Genomic DNA, 24,533 nt, shown 5'->3' on the forward strand with positions numbered 1-24,533 from the left:
AATAAGTTGCCAGGTTTTCATGCTTCTGAACAGTAGACCTTGAATACAAACCCTGAATACGGAGTTAAAAGACTATGTTAGACCCCAGTGTTTGATGTTCTTGGTCAATATTCCTTAATATTTCTGAAGAAATAAAAAAAAAGGATAGTGTGCTCATACATTTCTTATAAGCTTTCTTTTCCCCCTAGGGACCAACATAAAATCAACAAATTAACAACAGGCCTAACACAATCAGGAAATCTAGGTCTCTTAGAGTGAAAAGCAGACAACCTGTCCTTCTGCTCTTTCCTGAAATCTAAATGTAAGTATATTCAGCTTTGAAATACTAAGTAAATTCTACAAAATGCCAAAAACAAAAGCACAATGGCTTAAAAACTGAAGTTGTCTTAAAGCTGTCACATTCACAGGATGTGATAAGCTATTCAAGTGTTCTTTATATAACAAAGCTTTTGAATTTTGAGTAGAAAAATATATAGTACATAAATTTTGGTGATAATCCTCAGCATCATTTTTTTTCCTAGGTAATTAAAGAAATCTACCTTTTCAGTCATTCATTCATGCATTGTTTAATAGAAGAGAACATGTAATTTTGGTGTGTCATGCTTGTTTAAAGAATCTTATTCTAACTCTATTTTTATGGTCAGGAAAGAGTAAGGACCAGTTTCACCAAAAAAAGAAATGTCAAAAAGCAGTAGACCCTGGGAATAGAGTGGACCATGCTATTGGTGTGCTTTTGACATCTGAAATGAGTTTGTACATGTGTCTGCTGCCATATGTATGCACTTGTAAAAGTAAACAGCAGTAACATTAAGTGGGAAATCCATGTTTAATACAATGTTTAGTTTAGCTCAATAATGGGAAGAATATTTAAACATCATTCTGAGCCTTAATGGAAAAGTTTCTGACAACGAGACATTAGCTCATAGTATCCACAGTCATCTAATGTGTATGAGTATTGTTTGTTATCAAGTGTGACTTTTGGAAACAAAAATGCATTATTGCTTAACAAGCTACACTGCAGTAGTGTCCTGCACTCTGTTTTGCTTTCTAGATAATTAAAAGAATCCACATGTTAAGAATTAATCAGATAAATTCCTCAGACTTTCTGAACACTTTTTTAAGGGGGATGAGCACCACATTTTATTGTGTTTCTCTCTTGTGGAGAAATTCTACACAATTTGTCTGACACTAAACTATTAAAATCACAGAAACATGACTCTAAAAACACATAGCTCTAGACTGTTAGCCCTGACAGAGGTCTCACTCTGTGGATGCACCGAACTTCTCCAAGCAGGTCGGTGGACTGGTGCAGGACCAGGATATTAGGATCTCTGGCAGAGTCCACTGGACGCTGGAGCTGTCCCTGGTAACTGTTTCACCCGAAATTGGCTGCTGTGACCCACCCTACGCTGGGTGCTATAAAGTCGAACGAGGAAAAAAAGATTAAATAAATTAAAAATAGAGATTGTATAGCCCAAGGCTCTAGCCCACAAAATATTAATAAAGAAGAAAATACTTCCCAGCTAGTATTTACACTCTCCCAGAGCATCCATAAGAAAGTTTTAGAACCTAGTCCACTTAGCAGTAAAACACTCATCTGTGAAAGGCAGTGGGCTTTGATAACTCAGCCGCAATGTTTCTGTAGCAGTTGATGAAAAGACTGTATAAGAACACTGCTTTTTTTATTAGTAATTTCTTCAGACCTTTTGATAAAGACTTTCTGGTGTTCTGTAATAATACAGATCATGCTAAAGAAAGTATCATGTTCAGTATTTCAGAGTCCTTTACCTACAGGAGGTGAAACAGTAATATGGGCAATTAAATATACTTATTAGACAGATAAAAGCAACAGTTAAGCTAAGCATTACAAATTAGCATCAGCCACTTTTCATGCTTTGAGGAAAACAAACAGTGTCTTCAAGTATTCATGGATATCAAGGAACAGGGAGTTAAGGGGGGAAGAGATGGTTGAAAGTTCTGGAAAATGTTATTATTTCCGTTTTATTTTTTTTTTAATCTATTCCAGTGAATAGACAAGAATGTCATCAAAACATTCAGATCTGGATAGAAATATCCTTCAAATTACAAGGAAACAAATCTGTAGCATTCAGTATCTGTATCAAGAATACAGTGCTACTGAATGTAGCAGTCCATATCTGTAGCAAGGATACAGAAAAGTTTCAGACTTGAGCATCAACTGGCAGATACACTTGAAAGGCATTTGGGTCCAATAGAAGTCCTGAGCTACTACCAAAATCAACAGTCTAATTGTATCATCTGAACCTGGGGCTTAACTTTTGGGTTTCCTGTAACAAAATCTTGCCACAAACAGCTCTGCTGTTTTTTCTTTAATAAAATAAAACACAGAAAAACTAAGATAAATACAAGAGACAATGAAGATGAGTATGTAGCTCCCAACATAAGGTTAGACAAAACTCATGAAGATACTAAATAATACTTGTCAGTTCTAAAAAGCTGATATGACAATTCTTTAAAAATAAACGATCAAACATCTGAAAGTAATTGCTAGATTAAGGGATTTATTTTATTTAAGCAGTAAGGTATTTTAAAAACGTACTCAGAATGTCTAGCTTGGTTCAGATTGCTTTGGTTTTCTACACAGTGTCATGGTAGTAACTACCCACCCAAATGTGGTATTTTAATAATTTTTTTAAATTTAAAAAAACCCAACCAACCAACAACTGAAACGAAGAAAAAGGAAGCAAAACTATTCAGAAAGGTTACCAGAACACACAGTTCAGACACTTTCTAATCTGATCAGGGAGCAGAATGACAAAAAAATGTGCTGAATTCAGAGGCACTGAGTCAGGTGATAAAGTTATACAACTTTATGTGGGTTTACTGAGGTCATATCTCAAAATCAAAAGAAAACCTAAGAGCCTGAAAGTAATGTGGTTGGTTTATGAAGTTCAATATTCCTTCTGTCTGTCCTTTTTCCTGTTGAACTGCCTTCTATGCATCTCAGTGCATAAACTTGTTGAACACAGTCATCTACTCTGTCCTCAGTTTTCTCCTCATTTTCTCGTACTTCATGTTCCTCCATTCAATCCCTGCTTGTCTGATAATAAGGATTATTTTACTGGTCTGCCTTTTCCCTGTCTGATTTGGGGAGCTGAAAGTACTGGATGATTTTCAGTGAAACTTAAACCCCAAATTACTCATGTGTTTATGGAAATGTTACCTTACATTTCCAGGACCACTGATTTTAAACAGGAGTCAGTTACTGGACTCTTTGAGTCAGTCGTGAAAACCTAGCTTCAGATTCCTCTCAGCAGCTCTGTGTGGGAGGAAATTAAGGGGGAATTACAAAAGAAAAATCCTTTCCAAACATAGCAGTGTTATTCAATAACTTAGAAATTTACTTCTCTTTTCCTCTTGGTGAATGTGGTTTCTTTAACTAATCCAAGCAATATTGTGGATAAACCCAGTGGTTGCTTTTGTCTGTGTTTTGAAGAAGAGGGGCTTGTTTAGGGCTTTAGTAGTGATAACTGACACATAAAGCTCTAGTACGGAAGAACACAGAAGAAAACCAATTATTAGAAAAAAAACACAAATCATTAGAATTGGGGATGTTCCATGGATACCTCCTACTTGCTGTTACTAATGATGATTACAAGTTTATGATCCCAGCCTGTGCAAAGCAGAGACCTGAAGGACCTGATGCTCATTAAATTTTCTGCTTCTCTCGTCCCCTGTTCCCCGGACAACCTCACAGGTGCACACATGTACACACTTCTGGTCTTTCCATCAAGTTCATCAGTAGTACTGTGGTGATACACAGTGACTGCTCCTTTGCAAAGTGGGGAGACGCAGCTAACTCAGAGTTGCTTATGGTGAAAAGACACTTCAAGTCAGTAGGCAACAGCCTTTTATACTGGTAACAGGAAGTTCATGGATTACTAGAGCAATGTACCTGTCTGATTTGGGAAACAGTTGTACCAGACAGTAGGTCTTCTTGTGGGTCTTGCGTTAAGCACAAATCCTCCTGCTTGTGTGCTGAAGCATCTGGTTTATCAACAGCTAGCCCATTAACAGCAACATATAGAGCATATAGCTGCAGTCATCACTTTGCAAATGTTTTCCACACATTTTCCATAGCTTCCACATTCAGGGAAAAGTAGCATTAAGTGAACAGTCTTCTTTCAAGAGCCTTATTGACACAATTTGTCATGTAAAGAGTCTTTGTGAATTCACTGAGTTTCTTTAGGAAACACCAATATATTTTCTATTCAGGAGTCTCTATGGAAATGTCCCCTTTTAAGTTAGTTTTCTATACCCTAAAGAGTTCACCTGTGTATTCCTTATGTAAATGGGAGATGGCATAAATTGGGTTAACTGTGCAGCAGCGCGGCATCAGCATACAACATGGGAATGAGACCAATGCCAGCTGATGGCAAAGCCAAGTCTTTCCATAGAATACTTGCTTTGGATGCAAGCAATGTATTTCATACTACTTTGCTTGCATTACAGCTATATTTAAGCAATCCACAACATGGAGACTTAGTATTTTGAACCTGCAAAAGGTCTGGAATGTACTCGGGTTTCCCCTCCTGTGCAGTGTTTGTGAAGCTGTCTCTCAATAGATGACAAAGTGGAAAGGCAAAGAAAAGACAACAGCATGGAGCCTGTGCTGACAGTGTAAACAGAGATTTGAGTTTAGTGGACAAAGTTCACAGTTTGCAATGAAAGGTCATGAGGATTTCAAGCATTTTTTGGTATTTTGTCTCTGCTGTCTGCACAGTATCAAGCAAATAAAAAAAACCAACCCACTGATAAGACAGCTTCCAATTCTGTATACTTGGCATCCCTGCTCAGCCTGAAGGAACACAAGAAGCTCTGTGTTTGGCATTCTGTGATTTTTTGAGGACATGCCATCCTAACAAAGCTCTAACACTTACTCAGCCCCAACTTGCCTGATATTATTTTGTGTGACATTAAATAAGCTAAAAGGCTTACCAGGCTTCAGTTAAGCCAAGTGGCCTGCTTCAGAGTTGCTGAAAGTACAGTTTCAAATTTAGCATGATGAAGAAGAGTCCTAAAATGTTAACTCTCAACATGTTGTGTTCTTTTCTCAGCCAATATACAGTCACATTAAAATATCAAATGCTTTAATGAGAAATCTCCTTGAACCAAAGGATTCTTCAGTATGATTTTTATTACTATTTCTACTATAATTTTTGCCTGCAGTGAGTTCATTCCCTTCTCTAGATGACATTATAACGTATCCTTTTAGGAAAGGTTTAGCTCTGGCCTGTGAAACACTGAGAATGACATTTTTATTTCCTAGACTCAAGTAAAGTTAAACCAAATGGTTTTCGTGGAGGTATGTAGCCTCAGAAATCCAAGGAAGAGTTTTATTACCTATGTACCTAAGAAGTGGATACAATTACTGCTTTTTGTGAAATCACTGCTTCCAATATTCAAGCCTGTACTACAGAAGTAACAAATGAGGAAAAAAAAAACGTTCCATATTCATCTTGTCTTTGGATGCATCTCTCTTGGACTCAGAATATTCACAGATATCTTAGAGAGTGAATGGAATTAAATAGTCAAAATAGGACAGTAGGTGGGCCAGGTATTGGCTAATTTTTTTTTTTTTTTTTTTTTTTTGGCAGATTGTATTCTCTTAATCTTCCAAATGAGATTTTTCTTTGCATCCCTTAGCTATGCATTCCCTGGTGTATCTCAGCATGATCATGCATTAGGAATTTGTTATGCATGCTATGAGTGCTAAACACTTGAGCCCATGTTGTGCCTATAAGTGATGAGAGACATCTGATGAGCTTTTCCCTGTAACTCCCACTGGCATACCTGACAATATCATGAGGGATCTATTTCCAATCTTGGAAATACTTGGATACTTTGCACACCGTATCCTTCAATTTCAGGTGGAATATGTATTCCAGCTAATGTGCAACATACACCTTTATACCCTTCTCAAGACATATTTTTTGTGCCTTGAGATACAAAACATATTTTGTTGTTGGGTTGCTTCATTAAATTTTCTTTACTGTTTGAAACCTGATCTCCATTCTACCTGGCTTAAAAGTACAGTAGTTACTCAAAGTGTGCAGTGGTTGTAAAGAGCTGAAGACAAGTCTCACCAGACAATCCTGACTTCCTTTTCTTTTTAACTTCCTCTCCCTCCTCACTTTTTACCTAGATATGGATCACTGCTCAGAGGTTTAGTGGTGCTGAATGGAGCAGAATAGACACCTGATCATACAGGTTTCCTCCTCCTACCATGGTCAGTGTGGAATGCAAACACCATTTCACATGTAATTAAGCCTAGCTAGGAATGAATATAATCCCCAAATGAGAAGTATAACTGCACAGGAACTGTAAGGCACACTCAAAACTAATTCCCTTTCTTCCCTAAATATAGAAAGATTAAGATCAATGGACTGGTGCTCGCCATTTTCTACCTACCAGCAGAAAAAATTGTCAGGCTTTATGTGCTCACAGCAAAGCACATTATAACCTGATACACTTCTAGGATAGCTAGAAAGCAAAATCCCTTGCCTTTTGACAAACAAGAGATAGTGCCTGAAAATCTAGAGAGAGACTAAAAAGACAGGAAGCAAGAAAGGACTAAAAGGGAAAGTATTTCTAATGCTTAGCTTGTATCATATTTGCCCTGGCCAATATGAGGACTACACTGTTTGCAATGAGCTGTCTGTAGGTGATTAAAGTAACGGGGAGAAGACTCTTCTCCTTCAAAGGCACAGGTGAACACTGTGTCTTTAGATAAGATTTTACCTTTACCAGAAAGAAATATCTTTATAATTTATCACGACATGATAGTTCTGACTCAAAGGCAGTGTAACACAACTGCGTCCCAGCCAACACAGACCGCAGCACCTATATAAGGGACAATTACGTGAACATGGATTTCACAAAAAAACGCAAGCAGAGCGTTAAGCCTGTGTCTGTGCTTGAGTGGATGGCTCACGCCACCTACGGGGCAGCTTCATCAGCAAGACATGGCTGCTCCCAAGGATCTCCCGTGAAAAGCCAGTACACTTTCCATACTGATCAAAAAGGGCACCAATGGACATTTGAATTGGCTGTAGTACCTGTCAGTATTTAAATACATATACATCAGTAAGAAATATTTGACCTTCAGATGCACTGCTATACCATTTGACATTCAGTGAGCTTGATTTTATAAATATACTTGCTAACAATCTGGTTTTTATCCTGGTTACGAATAAGGATGCATAAACATTTAATTCTCTTTTGATTATTGCCACAAATTAGTTATGGTGACTGTATCTGGAAATGGAAAAACTACACAAGATGTATTTTAAATGTCAAGCCCATTTTGTCTACTAACGGCTGCAGTAGGGAATCTAATAAAACTCCAAACAAAGCTTAAAAAGCTACGATTGCTGGTAAGAGCTGACTACCCCTGAACTGCCAGTGCAGTGTTTGCATTAAGCCTGCATAGATACCAGTGTGTAGCTTTTGTGCTAAAGAGAAAATGTCTTAAATTATTGCTATAGATATAGTACCTGTTCCTGCAGTATTTCCTTTATACAACCATGAAATTTCCAGCCTTTCAGAGTCTTATTTTAATCCAGCTTTCAGAGTCTTATTTTAATCACCAACTTCACCTCCTTTTTCATTAGCACTACCTAGTCATTAAGCCATAACAGGTGAGATCTAAAGTAGGGCACAGCCTGAGAAGCTGAACCAGAAGGTGGGTGCTACTGATGGTGGTGGGAATCCTTCCCCCAGCCCCCGAGCAGCAAAGGGCTAATCCACAGGGACTGGGGCAGCCCTTGGAACAGCAGACCCCAGGCTGGTTTGCTCTGCCATCCTGGGAGAGGGTGGAGGTGGAAGAACCAGCAACTGGATGGGTGAAGGGAGCAGCATCCCTTCCCAACCCAGCTGGAGCACTGGAATCAGCCTGCAGCAAAAGACCAGTGCATGCAAAAGACATGGCCTCCCCACATAGTTCACTCAGATCATGCCCTGTTTTGCTTTATTTTCTTTCTTCCTTCAGCAAACATGGCTGATTACAGCATGACAAGGATCTATGTGATTAAAACTGAAATTAAAATAAACAATTACTCCAGACCTTATTATCCCCTTTTCTCTTTTTAATGGACTGATCTACACCAGGCTAGTGCAGTTTTAGGTCAGTGCTTCTTTTCCCTCTTCACCTTCTTCTCCACAAGACTTAACTTGAATAGTCTCACTAAATGCCAGTATTGGAAAGCTGGCAGTAAGAAGGTTCCTGCACTGTTTCTCAGGAGACGGACCAGCCATAAAGAATCAGTTATTTCTGCTCAGAGATATTATCCCAATTTTACACAGGGTCAATGCCATCAAACAAAGGAAGATTTTTCAAAATTACACTACTCAAACATGAGTATTAGGACCTAAAACTTTGTTCCTATTTCTCCTTCCAGTAAGACCCATTCCTTGTTATAGTTTTCAGGTTTGAATTGGTTTAAGTGAAGCACACTTTTTTCTTTTTCTTTTTTTTTTTTTTTTTTTTTTGAATTAAGCATTTCTGGAAAAGACTCTAAAAAAAGATTGCTCTGGTGGTTTTAAAACTGGAGTGAAATAGTTATCTTACAGAGGTGAGCTAATTTCAGGTGGCTCTGCAACATACTGATCTACTCCAGGATGAACAATAATGTCAAGACATAGAAATGTGTTCCTCTAATTGTAAAGTACTATTTGATTTCCTTATGGCATCATAAACTGCAAATGCAAATGCTCTTGAAAGCTTTGTAATTAATGGCATAGAGAGGATGCTTGTGTGGGGTTAGAATAGAGTTAATGGATTGCATTTACTCAAACCAAGCAATAAATTTAGAAGCAGCAATAGCATGTAGAATTTAAGTAATGCAGTGAGCATTTAAGAAAAACTGGGGATAGCACCTCCAGTTTCGTATTTACTGCAACTACAGCTCTAATTTGCATGGATGAAGTAGAATAACTGATGTGAATAATTGCTTTAGACACCATGATATATACAAAAGCAAAGCCAGAAAAAGAAGAGTAGGCAAAATATGGCACCTAGCACACACACACACACACACACACACACACACAAAAGCAGTGCCAGTCCTGGGGTCTCCAAAGACAAATCCATCTGGTTTTGCTGAAGCAAAAAATGTGGGGCGAGCATCCTGTTTTCTTTTTGGTTTTGGCCTCCACTATATTGTTTATCTTGAGCATTCATCTTCTTGACAAATATATTTTCAGGAAACTATTGTTTTGGGCCTCATAGTCCTGAAGAGAACCTGGATAAATGTGTCTGCTCATCCAGACTGACTCATGGGCTTTATATAGAGGTTAGAGAGACCTGTAAACAGTCAACTACAGGGACTAGAGACTGTGAGGAACAATGTAGCACATAAAAGCTAACTGCCACCAAAAGTTTCTACTCACTGTAAATCAGTGTATTACACATTCATGAGTATAAGAGATAAGAGAAGATAGATAACTTAGTATAGCCTCATTAAAATACTCAGCGTACTTCTTACAGCATTACTCAGAGCTAAGGAGCTTCAGATCCATTTTGCAAACGAGAAGCTGGAAGAGCTCAGCAAAGAGTGACAATACCTACACAGCAGTCTCAGAAGCATCTGCAATGTGTTGCAGAGGTGTCAAAGATTTAACTTTAAACCAGGTAGCATAGGTACCACTGCACCATCTTGATGCTCACCACAGGCTGGCCTGCCAAGTTATTTCTATTCCTGCAGTGTAGACCCCATCTGAAGTCCTGAACTCCAGAGGTGTGCTAAATGAAATGTTTGAGCTGAGGGACCTTAAGATACTACATGAAACTCTACTGCCTATTGGTTTGCTACTCTTCATTGCCTCTTTCTTTCTCCAGTACAAACTGTAATGCTCAAGGTGGAAGAAACTTACGAGCAGGTGTTAGAACACACCAAAAAGTAGGAGCCGGGGAGTGATAGCAAATAATATATACATGTGCAAACAGGGAGCAGGGCTTGGTGGATCAGGCCTGTTGTCCATAGGACTGGAAATAAGTGGTGCTGTAAGTAACTTGCTCAAGGTCATAGTTTTGAACATTACACACATGCTTAAAAATCTCTAGTTCTATTGAAACCTGAGCCTGCTGCTTGAATGGTGGTGTCCAGACATACCAGATCAGGACTCTGAACCAGAATTCTGCCACTCCCTAAAATAGTCTTGAGATCTGAGTAAGCAGGCAGGGGGTCCAACATAGGAGTTTTTCTCAGAGCCAGGGGCCAACCTGTTATTTAACTCAGCAATACCAGACAGTTTATAATGTGCCTTTGGTCTTTTTCAGAGATGCTAGCATGTCTATCCTTACGAATTCATTGGGAAAAAGTCAGAAATTCCATAGTTCTCTAGGGGCAGCATGTCCTTGGAGGAGGCAGGAACAGTATTTCAGAATTACCATTTTCTTATCCCCTCCCTGCCAGCACTGCAGGAAAGAAAGATTATGTTATGAGAATAGTAAACGTACAGTAGGTGCCTGTTTCACCATTGTGATTCGGAGCTTCAGCCCCAGATTTAGAGACAACTGCTGGGAGTCTGTGTTGTATTTACAGTAAAAAATGTTGGCTTTTCTGGATCTGGACACTGCCACCTCAGCTCATTTCTAATACACATGCTTTGGCAGCACACAGCTGAGCAAGGCCAGAGATATGCATTTTAAAATGTGTTAACCTTCAAACTGTGTTTTTCTTGAGAATCATCTATACTGTAATTACAAGAAAAAAAAAGATGGCACCTCTGCAAAACAATTCAATTTAGGACTATTACTTTTAGTCAGTGAGGCATCATCACCTACAGTGAACAAGACTGAAAGATGAGTAAGCTTAGTGTCTTTGTAATGAGTTTAAAATATTTGGAAGCCCTGGGTCCTCACATGCTTTTGTTTTTTGGGGTTTTTTTTGCACCAATTTTCTGTGGTTGGACAAAGATCAAACATAATAATGTGTGTAGCCAGCACACTATGTATGTGATCACATTGGTTAAATTATAAAAAAGGCTAACATCTAACTTGTCCATGTCATGTTATTTGGCAAAACTAATGATATAATTAAACGGGTTCAAACATAAAAAAACATATGGAGCTGCTTACATTTATGCCTTTTTTTCCATTTACAAAATAATGCTTTTGTTAGAGAATAAAATTCAATGAGCTTCATATGTACTGGTGGAGTTCTACAACTCAGTTATTTCTTAATCACAATGGCAAGAGAAACTCCAGCTCACAAATAATCTAGAAGATTTATAGACCTGATTGCAGTGCTGACACTTGGCTTACAGAGCTCCCTAGCAGGCCAAAGAGAAGTAGTCTTTCCCGCAGGTATGAAGCGGGTTGGCTGATAGTATCAGCTGAGCCATGGAGAAGGATATGAACAGAACATTTACAGCCCTACTTCTAGCTAAACTAAAAAATCTTTGAAGTATGATACGTTGATTTCGTAAGTGTTTAAAGCAAACTCCTGCAGGAAATGGGAGCCACATGTATGTTTTCTTGGGAGTTCCTTGTGAAACAATAGTCAAGTCTGAACATAAGTATGTCTTTTGCATTTAATAGATAGGTTTACTTTACAGGTTCTTCCCATATCCTCCTACTGCCTCTGTACATCAACAGAAACATCCAAAGTTTGCTTTCATTTAATTAAATTGGAACTTTGTCACCAGTCAAAAAAAAAAAAAAACCCAAAAAAAGACAAAAAAAAAACCAGATATATGAAATAGTGTCTGTTCTCATGACATTTCCAGCCCAATTTCCAGGAAGAATTTGGGATAGCTTTGAATAGATTAAAAGAACGATAAGAAAAACATTTCCTTAAAAAAAAAAAAAAAATAGGGAAAGCAGCACTCCCACTTATCCTGCAACTCTTCCATCTTTGGAAATTTTCCTTTTAGCTCAGAGGGGCTAGGCAGGTAAAGCTGTTCATCTGTGACATCCCATTAAACATCATCAGTAGCAAGATGCGATGCAGTAAAGTGGATTCAATAACAATCAGTGCTGTCCACTTCAAACCAGATACATTTAACCACTGTGATAATTTCCATAGCAGAAGAATGTCAATATCAGTAAATTGAGGATGTGGAAAACTTAGGACTCAGTGATATTGGTTATTCTGCTTATAAATAGGAATTACCTCCACTATGGTCAAAATGCTACAATAACTGAGAACAGAATCTGGGCCAGTAGTGGATACCTGTTTACTTAGCTACACAATTGTAAGCCAGGGGTTGGGTATTTTTTAAGCTAATACAGACCAGAGTGATTCTAATTTTACTGTCTGAAAATGGGAATTTCATAGTTCTAAATTGACATTTGTTCCTTGCCAAAATATTTTACACTGGCACTTACTGTTGGAAAGACCAGTTTTTATACTGCCAAGAATTAACTAAAATGCAGCCAAATTCTTTGGTTCTTAATTGAGCAAAATTCTCACTGTAGTTTTACTTGATTAAGAAAAACAGGACATAATCTACTGCATGGGTAACTGTCTGGCTATATATAGGTTGAGATCCATTTAAAAATATTTAACAACTAGAAAACTTTATACAGATTACAGTTCTCATTAAAAGTTAATAGGGTTATCTACATATGTCACATTGCCTGTCTGCACAAGTGACCGGTTCCCTGACTGTTGAATTTCACAAGCTTCCAATGTTGCTAATTGTCACATGGAAGTAATTAATTGAGTCACTTGGGAAAAAATCTGTTCCAAATCTTGTAGGGTTTTTCTTTACAATTGTGGAGGCCTGATCTCTCAGAAATATTCCCCAGTGTAATTGATGCACAGGAACTGATGGGACAGAAGTTTCTCAAAGTTACAGTCACTACTGCACATGGTTTTCCATCATGTCTGTTCAGATTTCTGCATTTTATCTGAGTCACCGATCCTCCCAAGGAGAATTACAAGATTTCACAGTCAGGAAGATTCATAAAATACTACATTTCTGCAGTCATTTTTAGCCTGAGGCAGCCAAAGGGAAACTATCCAGGAAAACTCTTCAACAATGTTGTGTTAATAATTTTGCATTTCCAAATGAAAAATAAGTAGGTTTGTCTTCTCTTCTGTAACAGTTAGCTCTACATTATGAATGTCATGCCAGTGTCGTATGGTCACAATATACTGATGACTGCAGGTGAAGGAAAACATATCTCTCCTCTTCCTCTGAATGACCTGTCATGGTTTAGTCCTCCGAAGACAAGTTAATTCCAGGTGTCGCATTTAATCAAGATGAGGACTTTGTTGGCATGTAATCATTATTACAATATCAAAAAAGTAAGTAATTTTCAACTGCCCACTGTTAAGAGGCTCTGCATCATTTGGGGAATAAATATAAGAAAGGATAAAAAAAGGAATAGCTATAATTCATAAAGAGAAGAGAGGTAAAATAAGAAGGTGATCAGGAAGAGGAGAAGCGTGGGTAGAATTTAACAGCAGTTCTCAAAGGTGATTTATGAGATTTGTACACATATTAGGAGACAATCCAATCTAGAGCCTAAATAGGGAGAAGAAACAAACTGCCAAAAAATGAAAGCTACTGAGTTGGGATGTTGGTTTGCTTTGGTTTGTTTGTTGTTTTTGTTGGGGTTTTTTTTCATTTCTTAGTGATTTTGAATACTGCTGCTACCTTTTAGGTTGAAAAGAAGAAAAGAGAAGGGTGATAATTTTTTTCTGCAGATACCATTTGAAACTAATTCATCTAAATCTGCATTTAAAAGCAATGGCATTGTCATGTGGCACTAGTTTGTACATTTTGTCCCCTATGTCTTAAAAGAGATGAAAGCTCTTGATAAGTTTGCTTTATTTCTCTTCTCTGAAATATTACTTTCAAAATCTTGTAATGAAATTCGTACCTAACAAGAGAACAAACATGGATGCCATACAATCCCATGGATTATAAAAGCTCTTAGATTCTTGTCCAATACAGTCACTACTGATTTATTATTAAAGCTGAACTCAGTGAAGATACTATTACACCTCAATTCCCAGCAGAGAGCGGCTCAATCTCTGCTATCTCAATTCCTTAACATATTCCCCTCCATTCATAACCTAGCTTTCCTCCAGGCACTTCTTCCTTTGCCTGCTGTGAAGCTGCTGTGCTCTGGAGTCCCATCAGCCAGTGGTGTAAAACCTTTGCATGACCACAAGCTACACAGATAGATGCAGTAATGCCAGCAAAGCTGACTTGGCAGGTTTTAATTTCTTTATTTTAATTCTTACTGATTATTTCAGTTGTGTACATATGCTCACATGTGTGTGCATGGGCAGGGCTTACTGTCCCAGCAGCACACTGCTCAAGAGTTGCTGGTATGGCTGCTTCTCAGTAGAAGCACTTTGCCATTTAGTGTTCCTTCAGCAGTAAAGTGCTCCTACTGTATACATAACCTAAACTGCACCCTGTGTCAAGTACTGGCACTTGCCAAAGTATCCCTCAAAGGTTTTTGGACCTCACAAAGCTGCAAACACATCTTTTGAAAACATTAGTCCGTGGTTGACTTTACTAGCACAGGTTGTGAGTACAGTCTCACAACTGTACAGTGAGTACAGGGGGATTCACCAAAAAACTGTTCAGGGAACTGCCTAAGCCAGCCAGATAGGAAAAGCTGCAGATCGCAGTTCATCCTTAATTTTAACTCTCCTGGGTTTAAGTGCCTTCTAGTGAATGAAGTACACAGGCACCAGTCCCTCCACTTTCAGCTCATAACCCATAATCCTCTTTTGAAGAGAGGTGCCAAATTTTTCTTTCAAACTCTGAGCAGCCACAGTCTTACTCAGGCTGCAGAACAGGAGTCTAATTCCTTCCTTCAGCAAGGGGCGGTGAAGTGTTCATTTCCTACTTCCCAGGCATACCCGAGCCAGCTGGCTACAGACATCAGCTCCCAGGAGGTGGGTGGGAGGTGGCGCAGGTCACAGCAGAGGCCTGGGGAGGAGGAAAGCCAGGAAAGACTTTGAAAGCTTAGGAGGCATCAGCAGGCAAAGGGAGGCTCAGGTTGAAGCCCTACACTAAGGAAGATTTGTGGACTGGGACTAAACAGCCCTTGAGGAGGACTTTAGTGGCCTTCTAGCTCTGGCAACAGTCCCTGATCAGGTACTTGGATCTTGATTATGGACTGAAGTGCTTCAATTTCCCCTTCCAGTCCTATTTCCTCATGTGCTTCCAGCCCAACCTCTTGCCTCGTAGTGCAGCAGGCAGCTGAAGGGAGGCTGGCATCCCCCTTTGATCCAGTTCAGTAGCTGGGTAGCAACATGTTCGTCAGTCTGCTACTGCTGCCATAGTCCTTCATTCTGGCTGCAGTACTGATGAAATGCAAGTACCAGCTCCCACTGCAGACATTTTATAACAGTTAGACAGGAGAGTTGAGCACTGACCAGCTTTATAGCTTGTATATTTGCTAGTCTTACAGCTACCAGTGATCATGTCTCCAAATAGCGGCACTGCATATTTCATATTGTTTCTTTTGGAGTAGACTTGAGATACCTGAGTGAATGATAGTATTTGCTCTTCACTACTTGGCTTTGCTTTCCTTTGGCCTTGATTGGGTTATTCTATGGTGACAGATATGGCCGTTTCAAGTCCTTTAAACCATAGCACATTGGATTGCATATAGGAAATTAATTCTGCCTTGTGGCATCTTTGGAGTTAAAATGACTATTTATTTTCATCGATGGGGTGGGGATTGGATGGGATGGTTTAGTGTGAGGTGTCCCTGCCCATGGCAGGGGTGTTGGAACTACATGATCTTGAGATCCTTTCCAACACTAACTATTCTATGATTCTATGATCCAGGATAAGGGGGGTGGGAGGGGGAAGTCTTGTGTGTGTTTCAGAAGTGTTCTTTTTCTTTACTGTACTTTTGAGAGTCATGGCAAACATTTACTCTAAGTATTCAGTGAATCAAACCTGCAAGGAGTATTTCACAACTCAGGTTGAAAATTGTTTGGGTGGCGTCACGCTGTTTCTGCACTTGCAGAGTGGGAAGAGAGTGGTTAACTATGTAGGCCTGTACATGATACTTGTTACTTTGTACATTGTTACTTGTTAACAGTGATTTCAATCTTCAGCTCTCTGGCCATCCAGTAGCCACCTGGTTATGTGTTGAAGCAGACTTCAGTAAGAAGCGTTTCTTCCCTGCTGCACAAGAGGAAAAGACAGAAGGCTGTTATGGGCAGATCTGTCTGGCATTACACAGGGATCTATGCATGCAGTTCAACCAGGATGGCAATGTACAGGAGTACAGTAGTGTCCTGGGTTCAGCCGCAGCAGTCATTTTTCTCCTTCTTAGTAGCTGGTGCAGCACTGTGTTTTGACTCAGCCTGGGAACAGAGCTGATAACACCGATTGTTTTTAATTGTTGCTAAGTAATGTTTACCTTGACTAAGGACTTTGTGAGTCTCATGCTCTGCTGGGGACAAGGGGAGGCCGGGAGGAAGCAGAGACAGGACACCTGACCCAAGCTAGCCAAAGAGGTATTCCATACCACAGTACGTCATGCCCAGGGAGGTAACTGGGAGTTACCAGGAAGGGCACGGTCTCTCTTCAGGGTGGTCGAACTCATTTGGCAGTGGTATCGTATTCTGTTCCCTTGTTATTTTCTCTTACCGTTATTATCATTGGTGGTAGCAGCAGTGGTTTGTGTTATACCTTAGCTACTGGGCTGTTCTTATCTCAACCCGTGGGAGTTACATTCTCTCGATTCTCCTCCCCATCCCTCCGGGAGCTGGGGGCGTGGGGGGTGGGGGGGTGGGGAAGGCAAGAAAGAGGGAGAAAAGGGGGGGGAGTGAGTGGACGAGCTGTGTGGCTCAGTTTAAACCACGACAGTTCTTTTTAAAAGGTTCTGGTGGTGACTGCACCCCAGGGCCAGATTATGAAGAGATGTACATTGGCAGATTCACTGTCAAGCATCTAGCAACTTCCAACTTCATGTCTTCCCAGAGAACAAAGGGCCTTCTATAAAAATTAAAAGCCCAGTTTTGAAACTATTTCAGCCAAATGAGTGTTCACTTGTGGTTACTGTCAACTTAGTCTTTATCAAGAAAAGCAGCATAAAAAATATAATTTACCCATTTAGGAAATATGATCATGAGGTATTATCTGCTTGATTTTTATTGATGGAATAGTGTCAGGTCATGACTAAGTTCAGCACATCCTAACAAATATAATGATATCTGCAATATTTTATAATCGGAAAATAATTGTTGCTAAAAACATCCTCCTGATTTCTCTCTAGGTGGAGTAGCCTAGCATGTTTAACCTTCTAAGGCAAAATCATATCTTCCACTCTTTGTGCAGAGGTAGGAAAAGTATGCAAAGGGCAGGAAACTTTTTAATGGCAAATAACCTTCTGATAAAAATTGTCTGAGACACATGAGGTTTTTTTCAAGAAAAATATTTTACAGGCTTTTGTTATTGCTTTCATATCTGCCTTGGACTGGGACTTTGGGTTCCAAAGACCTGCAATACTAGAATACAGCAAATAAAAGTAAGGGAGAAAGAAGCTGCTCTTTCTCTTGACAGGCTCATCAAAGCACAGTGAACGGAAAGACTGTAAGTGGTAACAATTCATCCCTGAAATAGAGCCTCCACAGCCTTTTGCTTTTGTAAAAAAAAAAAAAAAAAAAAAAGTCATGAAGCAGCGTGAGGGTGCAAGCCAAGAGAACACATTTTGTACACCATCAAAGTAAGAAAAGAAACAGAAATGCTATGCCGTGCCAGTTTCGGGAACAGGCAGTCAAGCAAATTCTGTGGGAAGAAAGCAATACCTAAGGCCACAAGATTGCAACAGGAGTGACAGAGAACGATAAATTGTTTCAAATTAAGATCAGGCCAAGTACTTCAAAGTCCCCAAAGTCTTGCTTTATAGTTCAAGAACTCCCAGGACTGTTAAGTAAACACTGTCCTGGTTGCAAAGGCCAGAGTATGATCACTGCAAAGGGACACATGAAATAGAGCTTCTCTATAAGCAAAAGGCTTCCACCAAAGAACTTGTGCACCCAGAATTAGACTCTCTTTCTTAATAAGGCTTCTTGATCTTGATGCCTTGGTAGGGGTCATGTTAGACCCCCATCTAGGTCACTTTAAAGCACTTAACCAATATGTGTGCCATGCTAAAAAGAGGAGCAAGTAGGAAGGGAAATACAGTTCTAAACCTCAGAGAAGTCCCTGCTTCATCACTGATGATACAGAGGCTAAACCCTACCCTTTTCCAAAGAGCCAGCCTCCTGCCTGTGTCAGGCACCCAAAAGTTGCCAGGAACCCTCACCTCCCAAAATGCCCCCACTGCAGAGCACAGGCTGGACCTTGGTGGTAAGGGAGACAGACACCTGCCTTTCCCAAAGCTGCAGCTGGGCTCTAGTCAGAACACAGTGCAGCCTTTTTACTCCCAAAATGAAGACACCGCTGTGGCATGGCAGGACACTGTACCACAGCAGGGTGCATGCAGGTGGACCACAAGCTGTGCAAGGCAAGTCCGGCCTCAAGTGGCATCAGTGACTGAAACAGCACTTGTTACAACCTCAGGATCAAGAGAAGAACAAGATCAGTTTCTGGCCACTTTTCCCTGATTTCCTCAGGTTTGACACCAAGCATAGCTTAGCTAGGCTGAAAAGTCAAACCTGCACAAGTATTACGTGTGCAGGCACCTGTACTGCTTTTCATAATGTTTAATCTAATAAAAAGACAGATTATGGTCATCCCTGTAGCATCTGTAACAGTCATTATCACTACCAAGAGCACTTTTATAATTAGGATTTTCCTTTCTATTGCCATTTCTTGGGAAGCATTTGAGAAATATATTCACTCTAGCACCTACTTGTGTCTGGTAGATGTTAATGATTAGGATTTTTGCATAAACAGCTTAGATGCTTTCCTAAAGGTATTGAGATCTACTAATTCACACAATGCTTCCCCTCTAAGCAGTCTTCCCAGACACGAAAGAAAATCCTACACCAGGCTGTATTAGAATAAAGTATATATAGCCTGAGTTGATCTTTTATCTCTCTTTAGGACTCAGCACACATTCACAAGGAATACAATTTATTGTTTCTGAATACATTTGATTTTATTAATTGCCACCAAAAGAGACAGTCTGCTGCCCTCACTTTTGTCTGCTCCATGCATGTGGTAAGATGGAGCATTTCACTGATTAAGAAGTTTAACTGTGCAGATTATTCACTTGTCACTTAGAGCCAGTTGCTAGCGTGTGGCTTGTTCACAAAGCTGTAGCTGGCTGAAACAAGAGGTAGCAAAATGGAAACTTTTTACACTTCTAGCAGTGATTATAATTCATAGCAGCACTGCTAGAGACACTGCTTTGGATTAAAATAGCAAAATGCTGTGCTACGCTTTGCAAACCATTGTATCGTAATAACATGCAAACAATTGTACCATGAAAATTTGGGAGGCTTCTACTGCACACAGCCAGCACAGCCTATCTCAGGGCAGAGTAAGGCCAAGAGCGATGAATGACAACTGAGAAAGGAGGTTTCCAAAGAAAGCCTGTCGTTCCCTGTTCACACTGTTTTGCAACCAGCAATCACCATAGTTCATTATCAGCACCCTGAGGTTAAGCCTACAGGATCAAGCACTTCAGTCTGAAGCGCATCTCCGGTTGTTTGTCTTCACATTTATTCTGGGGTAGAGGACTGGCAGTAGATATGAAGCATTTCCACCAAAACAATCTCAATACTAACAATGCCCCTGGGAAACGGTTGACTATAAAAGCACTTCCATAAAAACCAGCTTCATTGCCAGTGGGCTGCTTGTGCACAGAAAAACCATTACATCTGATAAGGCAAATTCCTTGGACATTGTCAGTGTCTGTGCCCCATGGATTGCTCCTTCTGCAGTGCCTGGTAGCACCACTGCTTCAGAGAGGGAGCCCTCAGGTCAGTTCCCATGTTAAGCAAATAGTCTGTGTTCGGACACACTGACTGCCAGTCCTGGTGCTTACATCTCGATAAGCATAAGTAGGAAGTCAGCTCTACGCTTTGATCACTTTGTATGTTCCACATTATCACGTCTAGGTTTACATGCCTCATGCAGCCGGTTGCTGAACAGGGGGCTAGTGGCAGTAACTTAAGTGTCTCCATCAAAGCTGCCTGTGACCAAGACTGTAGGCAAACTGCCCAGAAGCAAGCATTAGGCAGAGGATTCAAACATATGCCGTATCACAGAGAACAGGAAAATGTATTCAAAGGCAGGTATTTGCTAAATCCTAGCTATAATTACTTCTAATCCCACAATTAAAGTCGCATGCTTTTCTGCAAACATTCCTCCATGCTGGTCCTTCCTCCCCATCCTGAGGTCAGACACCGATTCATGCTAACAAGAACATGCCACCACGCAAGAAAGTTGCATCCCCAGGGACTATGGTCACCCGGCCAGCGATGCCCAGCTTGCTGATCCTTGTCATGGCTCCCTGCAGTCTGACTGCAAGTAGCTTTCAGGCATTTTCCAGCAAACAGCTTCTGGGCCAGATCCTCAAAGTCACGCAAGAGACTAACTCCCCTGGGCATCAATTATTAGTGCCAGGCATCTGAATACCATCGTAAATTGTGAGCTTTGTGCTTCTGTCGAGTTGGTAGAGCCCTGTGCCTGGGTGTTAGGGGTTACGGAAATGCCAATCTAATCATGCCCAGGTTTGCAGAGAGAGATGGAGATGCCTACCCAGGCCCATGTAGGTAGACTCCCAGCAGACTGGGCATGGGGAGACAATATAATTAGGTCTGAGGGCCTAATTTCTCCCCATCATCATTCCAGTTCCAGGATACATGTTTCACATATATGTACACATAAATACCTGCACACAGACAACTTTTCTCATATATATGTAGATATAGACATATATGCAAATATACACTGTTCAGAAGTAAGAAACAGGGGAAGTCCAAGGGTGCCATTTTCATACAGAGAGCTGAGTGACCATCCAGACTGAGCACACACACGAATGTATTCACGAAGAGACTGGAGCAGAGGCAGTTGCTTTGTCCTTGAAAATGAATTTACAAATGGATAAACAGAGATCCCCTCAGGCATTGCAGGAAAATAACATACAATTATCACTGAAGCCAAGGGCAGTTTACAGATTATTATCAGTTTTTAAGATTAAGGCATTTATTTAGATGTTTTCACGCTTCTCTAAGAAAGCAACTGTAGGCACCACTTTGAATAAAAAAAAAAAAAAAAGAAATATGCATCCACCACATGTTGAATATTCCCCATTAGTAGCGGGTTTATACATGCATGCATTTTAAAATGTTGTTATGACAGTCCTTGTTATGACTCTTCAGCTTGGTAAATACCACACGATAATCAGACACAGTTGTGAGACCTTGAGCAAAGATTTAATTTATTTTTAACATACTGAACAATAGCTGTTTCTTGGTAATCTAAACTGAACTCAGACACTCAACGCTTTGTTTCCTTGAAAAGGACAGTGAGAAAAAGGGAAGGGGGAGATTGGGGAATAATTAACCTGATCTTTCTGAGAGAATTTCATAAGAGGCAAAAAGGCAGGACTACATTTACCATAAATCCTACTTCCCTCCTTACTGAGTGCCCAAGCCCTCATAGACCCTTTAGCGAGGTAAACTCTTCACCTACTCGAGAAACAGGTATCGCTTTCAATGAAGCTATAGGCACCATTAAAAGTAAAATGGTGTGGGACCCCAAATCTGCTTTGGCTGAAGTCAGGCACGGAGCAACCACCTCCTGCCGATGGCATAGCTGAGCCCCTGCACAGAGGCTGCGTTCTCCCTTGCCATCCTCCTGCTCTTTACTGCTGCAAATAAGATTAAATCAGCATAGCTAGTCTTAATATGCATTATGAAACTAGTTAGCTTTCAGAGGATATTTGTGCCAAGTTGCATTTGGTTGCCTTCACTCCCTGTTTTTATGTGGAGTATGATTGAACATTCAAAAAGAAACCCCCCAAACTGAGTTTAATTGCAAATTCGAAAACATCTGTCCAAATGACATAAAATCTTGCTTGGCACAGAAAGGCAGAAGAGTGCTTTACATTCAAGTGGTAATGTACGTATTAAGTGGCACCCTAAGCTCTGAGCAAATACAAAATTATTTGGCAAGCAGAAGGTTGTTGGGTTTTCCTGCCCCTGAAAATACAAGTTCCCACTAAAATTCAGTCTCCATGCAGTACAGGGTATCCTCAGATTCCTTCAGAAAGTACTTGCTGACTGACAAGTTAGTCCTTAACGGAGTTTAATGATCCAGAGACTGATTTTAGCTGAGATTAAGTTTTGAAATAGTGTCTTTGAAAACTGAACAACGTGCAGGAAGATCACTGCTCAAGTCACCTACACATCACAGCACTGCCACTGGGAACAGCAACCAACGTCTGCTTGACTTTTCGCATCTAAAGACATCTCCACTTAAAGTCACCCTAATTATTCATTGGTGTTGACTGACTACAGGAACTAAGGCTTTGACAGCTGCTATGCGCATCTTGTGCTGAAATTTCTTAGAAGAAAGGTAGCTGGCTAACAGAATTAGTTTACAAATGCCAAAAAATAAATTACATGCTCAGTGATTCATCTAATGTTTTTCAGGTGGTGGGGCCCTAACAAAAATACACATGAAGTGGGAGGTGTGCACATGCTTGCACATATAACCCAGTGGTTTAACGGAACCATATTGTACAAACCAGGAACAGTACAGGTTATTTGTACCAAAGCAATGCTAAAACTGAAAATGGAAAGAAAAATTGGTTTTCACTTTATGAAGACTCTGTAGGTTTCTCTTACAAGCCCTTCTTGACTCCTCATGAGCTGAGACACACCTCTGCCTGCAAGCTGGGGTACAGTCAGGGAGCTCCCCAAGGAGGACTACTGTGCATCTGACCCACCAGCTCCCTGCAACATAGCACTGTTACTCCTTAAGCACAATAACATGTTATTTGCCATTTCCATTGCATTACGGTATCCCTGCATATGACCAAGACAAACTTTAGCGGGGTTTATAATGTTCCTGTGGTATTGGGCCCCTACCTCCCCAAGAACAGAGCCATCTGTGGATACACTGTTGTAGATACTTGTTAATACGATCAGTTATCAAGGTTACTCCAAAAGTAACCATGCTCCTAACCACTTTTGATCTCTAGTCAAAAAAATCCTAGAAAATTTAGATTTTTAGCATCAGTATTGTTAGTAGCCCTTTCTGGGCACAGAATCTCCTCCAGAGGAGGAGGTTCTGTGCATTTTGCAGCAGTCATTTTCCATGTGGAAACCTGAGTGCTAGCAAGTCCATCCCCTCAGTGCAGTGGCGAATGGGTCCCTGCAGCTTTAGGCAGCCCCTGTGGAAGGGATTCCAGGGCAGAAATGTTCAAGTCACTGAGATCTAATCAGGCCTTACTCCTCTTTGGGAAATACAGTGGTTTCAAAGCAACATGTGGTAAATTAAGCCCAAAGGGCTAGTCTCTGGGCAAGTATCTTAGAGGTTCTGAGACATGGGTGAATTTCAGTTAACCCCTAAAATGGTTGCAGAGCAAACACTTTCCTGTAAAAAACAATAAATCAAGGTTTGGCTTCCACCCTTTGCAAGACCACCTATGATTTCAAGTCCCACGTGGAGAGGCATCACTCTTTCCATACATTCTTTACACAATTAGGCTAAGCCAGCCATTATTTCTTCACACCAATTTAAGAATTACGACTGCTGGTACATTTTGTTTTGTCTTCAGTTTCTATTGACAGACACAGATAGCCAGAGGAGGGTCCTTTCTAGTTTTCTCAGGAGAACAGCTCTACTAAAGAGGTTATTGAGAAATGTTCTCACTTGAGCTTTGCCCGTAAAAAAATGTTTTTTCAGGGGCTCTCTCTCATCCCCAGAGCCAGCCACACGCATTCACACAAAGCAGCTGAACACTGCGGTTTAGGATAATGCTCCTTCACCTTTGCGTGTCTCACACCACCCTAGGTAAAGCAAAACGTTTCTTGTGTCTTAATCTGTATGACTGGTGCAAAATGACGTCACACACTATGAAGGCACAGTTACTTCTTCTGTATTTTCCTTCAGGTAATCAAACAGTTAAGGTAAAACTTTGCTTTCTCCAAGCCTTTGGCTTCCCTACAGGTGCACGCACACGCCAATTTACCTGCCATAAATACAGAGGCACGTTCCAATTGCTTTCTGACAGACACTCAGGAAAATCCCATTCCAACACCAACCCATTGTTCCACTAACACCACGTTAGATTGAATTACATGAATGTGTTTGGAGATGATCCCTAAATGGATGGGATTTGGGTGAAGGGTCTAGGAAGTCTTACACTTTGGCTGCATCTTCAGCACAGATTTTTCTCCTCCTCACTCTGGTATTTTCCTTAAGTACCGTCACCACTGAGAAAATCTCCTTTTGCTGTTCATAAGCTCTAGAGGACCTATCCAACATTTAGGATCGATACGCTTCTTTTGAAAAACAGGAGCAAGATTTTCATTAGCTTTCAGGCATTTAAAGATGCTTGTGGTTTCCTAGCGAGGTCTTTAAACAATGAGAGCTGT

General features: G+C 40.3%; 1 protein-coding gene across 7 annotated transcripts in view; it reads left to right on the top strand.

Moving 5' to 3' along the window:
• COL8A1 (collagen type VIII alpha 1 chain) overlaps window positions 1-24,533 on the top strand; it is an 85,775-nt gene that overhangs the window by 53,019 nt on the left and 8,223 nt on the right. For 3 of the 7 annotated variants that reach the window (XM_065676602.1, XM_065676604.1, XM_065676606.1), the window contains one exon: window positions 189-301. The exons of 3 other annotated variants lie outside the window; for them this stretch is intronic. The gene's annotated coding sequence lies outside the window, so the exon portion shown is untranslated. Of the gene's footprint in view, window positions 1-188; window positions 302-16,498; window positions 16,586-24,533 lie in introns of those variants that run through there. One more of the 7 variants, XM_065676608.1, reaches the window with a different exon arrangement.

Source organism: Lathamus discolor, chromosome 4 (genome assembly GCF_037157495.1).
Source record: "Lathamus discolor isolate bLatDis1 chromosome 4, bLatDis1.hap1, whole genome shotgun sequence".
Lineage (NCBI taxonomy): Eukaryota > Metazoa > Chordata > Aves > Psittaciformes > Psittacidae > Lathamus > Lathamus discolor.